At 31.8% G+C, this 7,294-nt stretch overlaps 1 protein-coding gene across 2 annotated transcripts in view; it reads left to right on the top strand.

The window, feature by feature from the left end:
• LOC110994378 (N-alpha-acetyltransferase 15, NatA auxiliary subunit) overlaps positions 1–7,294 on the top strand; it is an 84,476-nt gene that overhangs the window by 18,532 nt on the left and 58,650 nt on the right. The gene's annotated exons all lie outside the window — the stretch shown is intronic.

The raw sequence follows: 7,294 nt of genomic DNA, 5'->3' as shown, positions 1-7,294 counted from the left end.
TATGGAATTTTCAGTTTCTTGAATAATTGAGACATATTCTTCAGATATAGACGTGATTCGTCTCCGTCCTTGCGTTGACTAATTTTAGTTTTCAGTAAGTAGAACAAATTATTTTTGATTTCATTAGTCATTTAGTTTACTCACAGTGAATGAGCTATTTATATTACTTCTGACCAAGATCAATGGTAAGAAATTTAATTAATTTTTAATATTTCGGGAATATGTAGTCATTATTTAACTTTAAAAGAATATAGGATTTAAATTTCATCTGTAATCCTTTATACATTATTTAAATAAGTTTATTCTTTTGATAAGCTTATTTTTTCATATATACACTGCTATTTGAATCGATGACTGCGCCATAGAATTTCAGTCGAATTTTTATTCTATTCTTCGATTATATTTGAGGATTGTGATATTGTGAAAAAAATCTTTAGTGTTCAAAGTCGTAAATTAAATGAAATGTAATAATATTATATTAAATTAAAGTATTTGCAACTCCATGGGCCCCGGTATTACTTAACATCAGGTAAGCCTCCGGCCCGTTTGCCCTTTGTTCTATAAAAAAAGATATATTCCTATACTGTAAAAAATTGTTAATCTTTTTGTAAATACCTAGTTGAACTGTTTAATTTTGTTGTTTTGATTCTATGAGTATGTATTGTTTTGTGCTTGATATAAATGTAAGTTACCGCATTGGAGTAATATGTATTGGTAACTTAGTTTAAGTAAATAAAAACACTGATTTCCAAATTGAAAATACAGACGTTTTCCAATTAAAAAATTCTTCGATCTCACAGGACTGGATTATTTTGAATGTCATCGACACCAGTCGTCCTCCAAAGGTCGCGGAGTCGATTTGCATAACTCCATACGAAATTCAACAAGCACTCGCTTATGTCTTTGCTTGTGTTTGTGTGTTTATATAACCTCAAAATGCGTGTAATAATATAACAATTGTTCCTATTAATTTGTATCTGGCTTTGAAAGCCAGGTTAGCAAACTTATTTACTAAAACAGCGGCTCATTGAAGAGATTAATATTAATTTATCTATGATAACAAACTCAACCTATTCAAAGTTAGTATACTCCTACCTCAAAGGCCGGCAACGCTCCCACAAAAAATGGGTGTCATGCTGCCATGACAAAATATTCTCGGCTCACCCTATTGATTGTTATTTAATAAATTATAACATATAATTTTGTTGTGTTACCCGCAGTGTTCTACGATTATATATTTCATTCTAGATTATGATGTTCACTCTATATAATAGATCAAGTATGTCTGTATTATAACTTTAATTCTAAACTCTTGAAAGTATTCAATATGTGTACACAAATATTTTTTCATTTGCAACTTAACTTATCGTGTGCTGAACAAAAAGCTCTAGAATAATCCCGGATCTGATGTACCAATTTGAGCGGAATGCGGTTGGGATTGCCCCACAATGTGGTGATGAGGTTATCGCACCGATGCGTTTTTTTGTTTACAATGGAACTGGTTATACTTGTTACGTAATGAAAATTTAGTTTAGTGAGAAATAATAATTGACAATCGTAATATGTTCCCATATGTTATTGCTGCGTCTTATGTTTAGAGAATGCATTTTATTGTTTCTTAGAATATTACTTAAATAATGATTAATGTATTATTATTGTTATATTGCGACACAGAAGGTGTAGATATACCTATAATATTGGTACTCTGAATTTTTAACATAAGCATTGCATTTCTCTGTTTCATCTTTTGAAACTATACGTTAATTTATTGAATTTATTTCATCTAGTTAATTGAATAGAAACCGAGCGAACGTCTCACGTCTATGAAATTTATTATGAATAGAAAATTAACAAGTTTTTTGAAGATAATGCAGAAGTAGCATTAGTTTTTATATTTTATTTATTTATTCACACTTCGTTGCAAAGAAGTACAATTAACACAATACATAAAAAATACAAGGGATGCTACGGGCGGCCTTATCGCGAACAAGCGATCTCATCCAGGCAACTTTAGTAAGAAAAGAAAAAAAATTATGAGTGCAAGAAGTGCATAACGAAAAGAAGTATTTGGAATATTTGTATATAGAACCTTAATCTAGAGAAAAATAAAAAAATTGAATATAAATAAATAACCAAAAACTAAAAGTATGATTTGTATTTGTTAGCGGCGGTTTTTGTTGTTTTTGCATTTTTCTAACATTACACGTGAAATAGTCTTACCGACAGACGTTTAATGTGAATGCTCTAAATCTAAGAAAAGTGTTTTTCGGTTTTAAGTCATTTTAAGGAAGATGACTCAATACCGAAAATTGTCTTAATGGTGGCGCGATATTTACATCGAAATTGTATTGAACACGTAATGGTCTAAGCAAATATTGATTGAGTACCTTTTCGTTGTTATAGCTGTGTTTTATGTTTTGACAAGCTGACCGTACGACTTCGTATAGCCTTACATGTAAGAAATCTATTTTGTATTGGAATTTGGTGTTTATGTAATATTTTGTTTTTGTGTCAATATCATGATACTCGGTATAGCCGTTCTAGAGGTATAAGTTCGAACAAACTTTGTCATATATATTAAGATTATGTTTGTGAAACTTTTTTACCATTGAGAGTGTTCAGAGGAGTTGTTCGTATTAATACCTGGATTTTTGAGGCGGTTGCAAAGTAGGGAACGGTGGAAATGGTTACAGGAGGCCTTTGCCAAGAAGCACACTGAACTTAGAGATATACTGGAGTGAAAATATGTTAGTCTATATATGTTAAAATCACGGAGTTTCGGAATATATAACATTGGTTCGTACAAGCGGCTAAATAAGCATCTGGCGTGACATTTGATAGGCGGCGTCTCATTCAATAGCAGAACATCAGGTGGCTGCAGTTCTGCTTAAAAAACATCTCGATTTCAATATGAGGAATTAGGGTAGGACTCACATCAAAGTATGTGTGGGTTACGGTCAAGGTATACGCACGGATATCAGATATTTTTTACTTTAATCCCAGTATTATTTTATTGGTGCCGTGTTTTTGGTGAGGCGTCATACCGCATTCCACGACACGATGGCGCTAAACCGTGGCCACCTCGACGCACGCGTGATTTCCCGCTTTTTGTTATAATCCGACTGATTAATTGAAATATTTGTTAATACGTATAAAAAACTGTTATGAAAATTTAATACTAGAGGAGTCTGCTGTTATGCCTACTATTCTCAAGCCAAGGTATTAGGTGCCTTTGTATCCTTGCTGTGAACAATCTTCTAGAAGTCTGGAAACCTTTAGGCAACAAAGAATTGAACCCAACTTAAATTCGTAATTTTTTTTCAGTTAAGATTTTCAATGTATTTTGAAACCAAATGTTGAGTCTTTCATTATAAGATTCATATACGGGGCTTATAATTATATTCATCATACATAAAGGTTCGTAATTGTATATGATAATTATCTAATTATGAATTTACCCCGTATTACATATTACGGGTGTATAATTTAAAATACAAGTATATATAAGCCAAAGAAGGGGTATACATTTAAATATATGTAGAAGAGTTACAGTTCACAGCGATTAAAAAAAATATAAAAATACCCTTTTTAAGAATACATAATAGAGACTTAATGATTTTTAAGTCATTTGTCCCAAGTTAAAAAAAAGACAACGGTTATCAAAAGTGTTAAATCTTTGTGGAATGAGGAAAAGTATTACAATTGTGTTGCGTAAATCGATAAAGAATACAGATGTTGACCAAGTCATGGTGTTTAGGTAACTGCGCAATCACGCTAACATAACAAAAAATAACTATATTTTATTTCTAAAGTTTAAATTGCGATATTCTGGGTTATTTTATTTTCTATTGCGCCGGGATTATATAACTGGCCGCTAGGATTAAAAGTATATAAATAGTCTTTACTACACAAGATTGATCTATTTAATAACTATTTTCCTTAAGTCTATCGACACTCATGCACCGTATGGACATGGTGTTCAACAAGGACAAACGGGAGAGATAAAATAGAGCGAGCAAAATATTGTATAATTGCAAATATTTATTTATATCATCACGCATTTTTTGCGAAGTTGTATGCAGAGACCTTGGATCTATTGCTACAGTTCAGACTACAGCTTTCTTGCTTCTTCAATTTTCATGACATTCACCATGTATTCTCGTCCGTTATGAGTACTTAAAGTTATCCCTTCTATAGTACCACCTGGATTTGTTCCAGGTTTGTACGAAATCCGAATTTCATCTTTGATTTCAGATTTTAAACTTAACCGTTATTTACTGAAACATATATTTTTCTGTATATATATCATTTTAAGAGATTAGTCTGTAGGTGACAAAGATTAAAATCAGTTCAAGGATCCGGGTTGCGATGCGCAGGCGCCGGTCGACCGGCGTCTGCTGAATTAAATTATGCAATCAATTTTGATGTTATTTGGGTATACCTTATCGTATTTTATTGAGGCTAAGCTGTGATTTGAGTTCAATGCTACCTAGAATTATAATAAACAAATATTCTTTTTTTTACACTATTAAGGGGAGAGTTTGTGATATTGATCAGTGGCCACTTGTGTGTGGTTTTAAGAGGTGTGCCCATTCCTAAGAGTGTAAGTTCAAACTCCTGCGCACTTAGACTTTCAGTTTTATATGCGCATTTAACTCATTAAACACTACAAAAACGGTTAAGGATAATATCGTGAGAAAACCGTCATGCCTTACTACTAAGTCGACATATGTAAGTCACAGATGTCTGATCCACTTGTCTATTAGAACAAAACACCAAGATTTTACATTTATTTTTATTTGTTTGAATTTAACAGTCTCGGCGCTTCTAAAACAAGTCAGCCCAGAGCCTTGTAGTACATCACTTTCAGTACAGCTTATAGTATTGATAGTATATAAGTATAGCGCATTTTATGGGAGGCCTCAGCAAAATATTATTTTTATTATAGAAAATCTTTCTTTGTTAGAAACATTTCTAAGGAAGTTAGTAATGTGTGCGTAGGTAGGTAATATAATGATTATATAAGTGATGTTAGCTCAAATGACACCAGTAATTACGTGGTTCGAAAGTTCAGATCAAATATTACATATGAGTAAAATGTCGTGAACTCTAGGTTTTTAAGAGACCTGATTACTTCAGCGTTATATCAATAATCATATAATTATTTATGGTCCAACAAGTCCATTATACTTAATTGTTATGTATTTAATCCTGAGAGCTTTTTCATCGAGGGTAACGTTTGTGTAAATGTACCTACGAAGATCTTACGGACGGGGTTAACGCAAGGGCACAGGTCCAGGCGGTTGTGACCTCCCCGTAAAGCCTAGGTGAACTCTTTGTTATGAATTTTTAAATGGTATTGTTTTTATACAAAATATTTTTTGTTAGTGAATATTGACTAGTTATATTTAAATGCAGTGACAAGATCAGTTCGACGGCGTGTTCACCTACTTGCCTATTAGATTGACAAATGATTATAAAACAGATACAGACATCCGAGGCACAGATTAAAACAGCTTGTAGCGCCACTGATTAATTTTTTAATATAATCAAAGCATCAATTTCATATTTGAATAACGAAAAAATCAAAAGGAAAAACATAGATTTATTGGTGTAAACAATTCGCACAATTTTAAAGCGATAAAGCTATTTTGAATTCTAATGATAGATTTTTATTTAAAATAAAAAAACGATTAACGATATTGTTTTCGCCGACTGGCGCCAACTTGTTTTTTAATATTTGTTTGTATTTCGCTTAATAAGGTCCGATGGGCCATAACTACTTGACGTCATATGATACTGGTTTCAAATGTTTGAAATTCCTCTCATTCTTGATAAATTACCTTGATTCATTTGTTAAATTTTGAAGGTTAGAGTCATTAATTAGGGGAATTTATATTTCGCACACCAAGGAGTTTCGTGAATATATATATATATATATATATATATATATATATATATATATATATATATATAATATAGTTAATGTTTAATGTTAAAAGACCTTTATTTCTCATTACAAAAAAAATATTTTATTTACATGAGAAACTTTATATTAATATGTATATATACGAGCGAGATACACGTCGCCATAAGCCGTCTTAATTTCAGTCAACTGTGTTCGTTCTAACATGCATCTTTACTGCCTTTTTGAATTTGTCAAACACTCCAATATTGCGAATGTTAGATGGTAATTGATTAAATAATTTTTAACCACCTTCTAGCGAGCCATCTCCTTGAAAGGTCGGTAACATGCCCGCTAACCCCGTGTCCATGGGCGGCTGATGTCGCTGTAACACGCTATCACATTTGCCATAAACCTACAGACATACATATAAAAACTTAAATTAACTTAATGTTTGTCCCATAAAGATAAGGACAGCTAAAGCTAGTCAATGGAAGTGATTTAGTATGAAACAAGAATGTTTGGTATTCAAACGAACTTCTCATTGCCGTTCGAGATAAAAAAGTGCACACACTGCATTACTATCTCGCATTCCAATCGTACATAAGGCCGTAATGCTATTCAATTGCTTGTTAGTACATCCTGTATAATGAAAAGTATGTAATATGTGATGCTTATAAAACAAGCAGGCTTCACAAACTAATAGTACAAATAAAATAAATATTAAGTTAGACTTTTAATGTTAAAATGGCACGGTATTTTATTAACAATGCCAGGGTTTGATCCGCCCATATTGTAGGCATACGGGACTTTTCATTACAAAAAATATTTATGAAACCCTGTAATTTCGATACTTCGTTTACTAAATATGATATTAAAATATCATAAAAATTCTAAATTACATTTAATTTGGTCAGTTAGTATAATTTCTCATAGTATGTCGCAATCTGAACCTTGTTCTAATTACTGTATATTTAGCACCTCCAGATGCAAATTTTCACGCTCACTGAGTTATGCAAAGCGTTTGCCGCATTTTAATGCTTCACAATTTTGTTAAAATGTATATCGTTTTTAATCAGCCCTGAATACGTTAATAATATATGTAAGTAAATGCCTCGGGAACTTATCACTTATATATATGTGACAAAACTTCAAATTTTTAAAACAGACCATAGAGAGAAATTTCTAAAGGCTATAAATAAATGACATTATTTATATTTCCCACAATTAAAACCTTTTAATAATTTCCACAAATATCTTAAGATATTAAAATATTTTATTGAATGCTTTAAAAGAACAAGGATCGATCCTCATGTTTCTAATTTTACAGCGTCCCTAGGCCTTTGGACTTTAGATGTATATTCTTATAGGCTTGACTTTTCCAATTTT

Source organism: Pieris rapae, chromosome 16, assembly GCF_905147795.1.
Source record: "Pieris rapae chromosome 16, ilPieRapa1.1, whole genome shotgun sequence".
In the NCBI taxonomy this organism is placed as follows: Eukaryota; Metazoa; Arthropoda; class Insecta; order Lepidoptera; family Pieridae; genus Pieris; species Pieris rapae.
The sequence above is the reverse complement of the archived record's forward strand: the minus strand, read 5'-3'. Positions and strand labels throughout refer to the sequence as shown.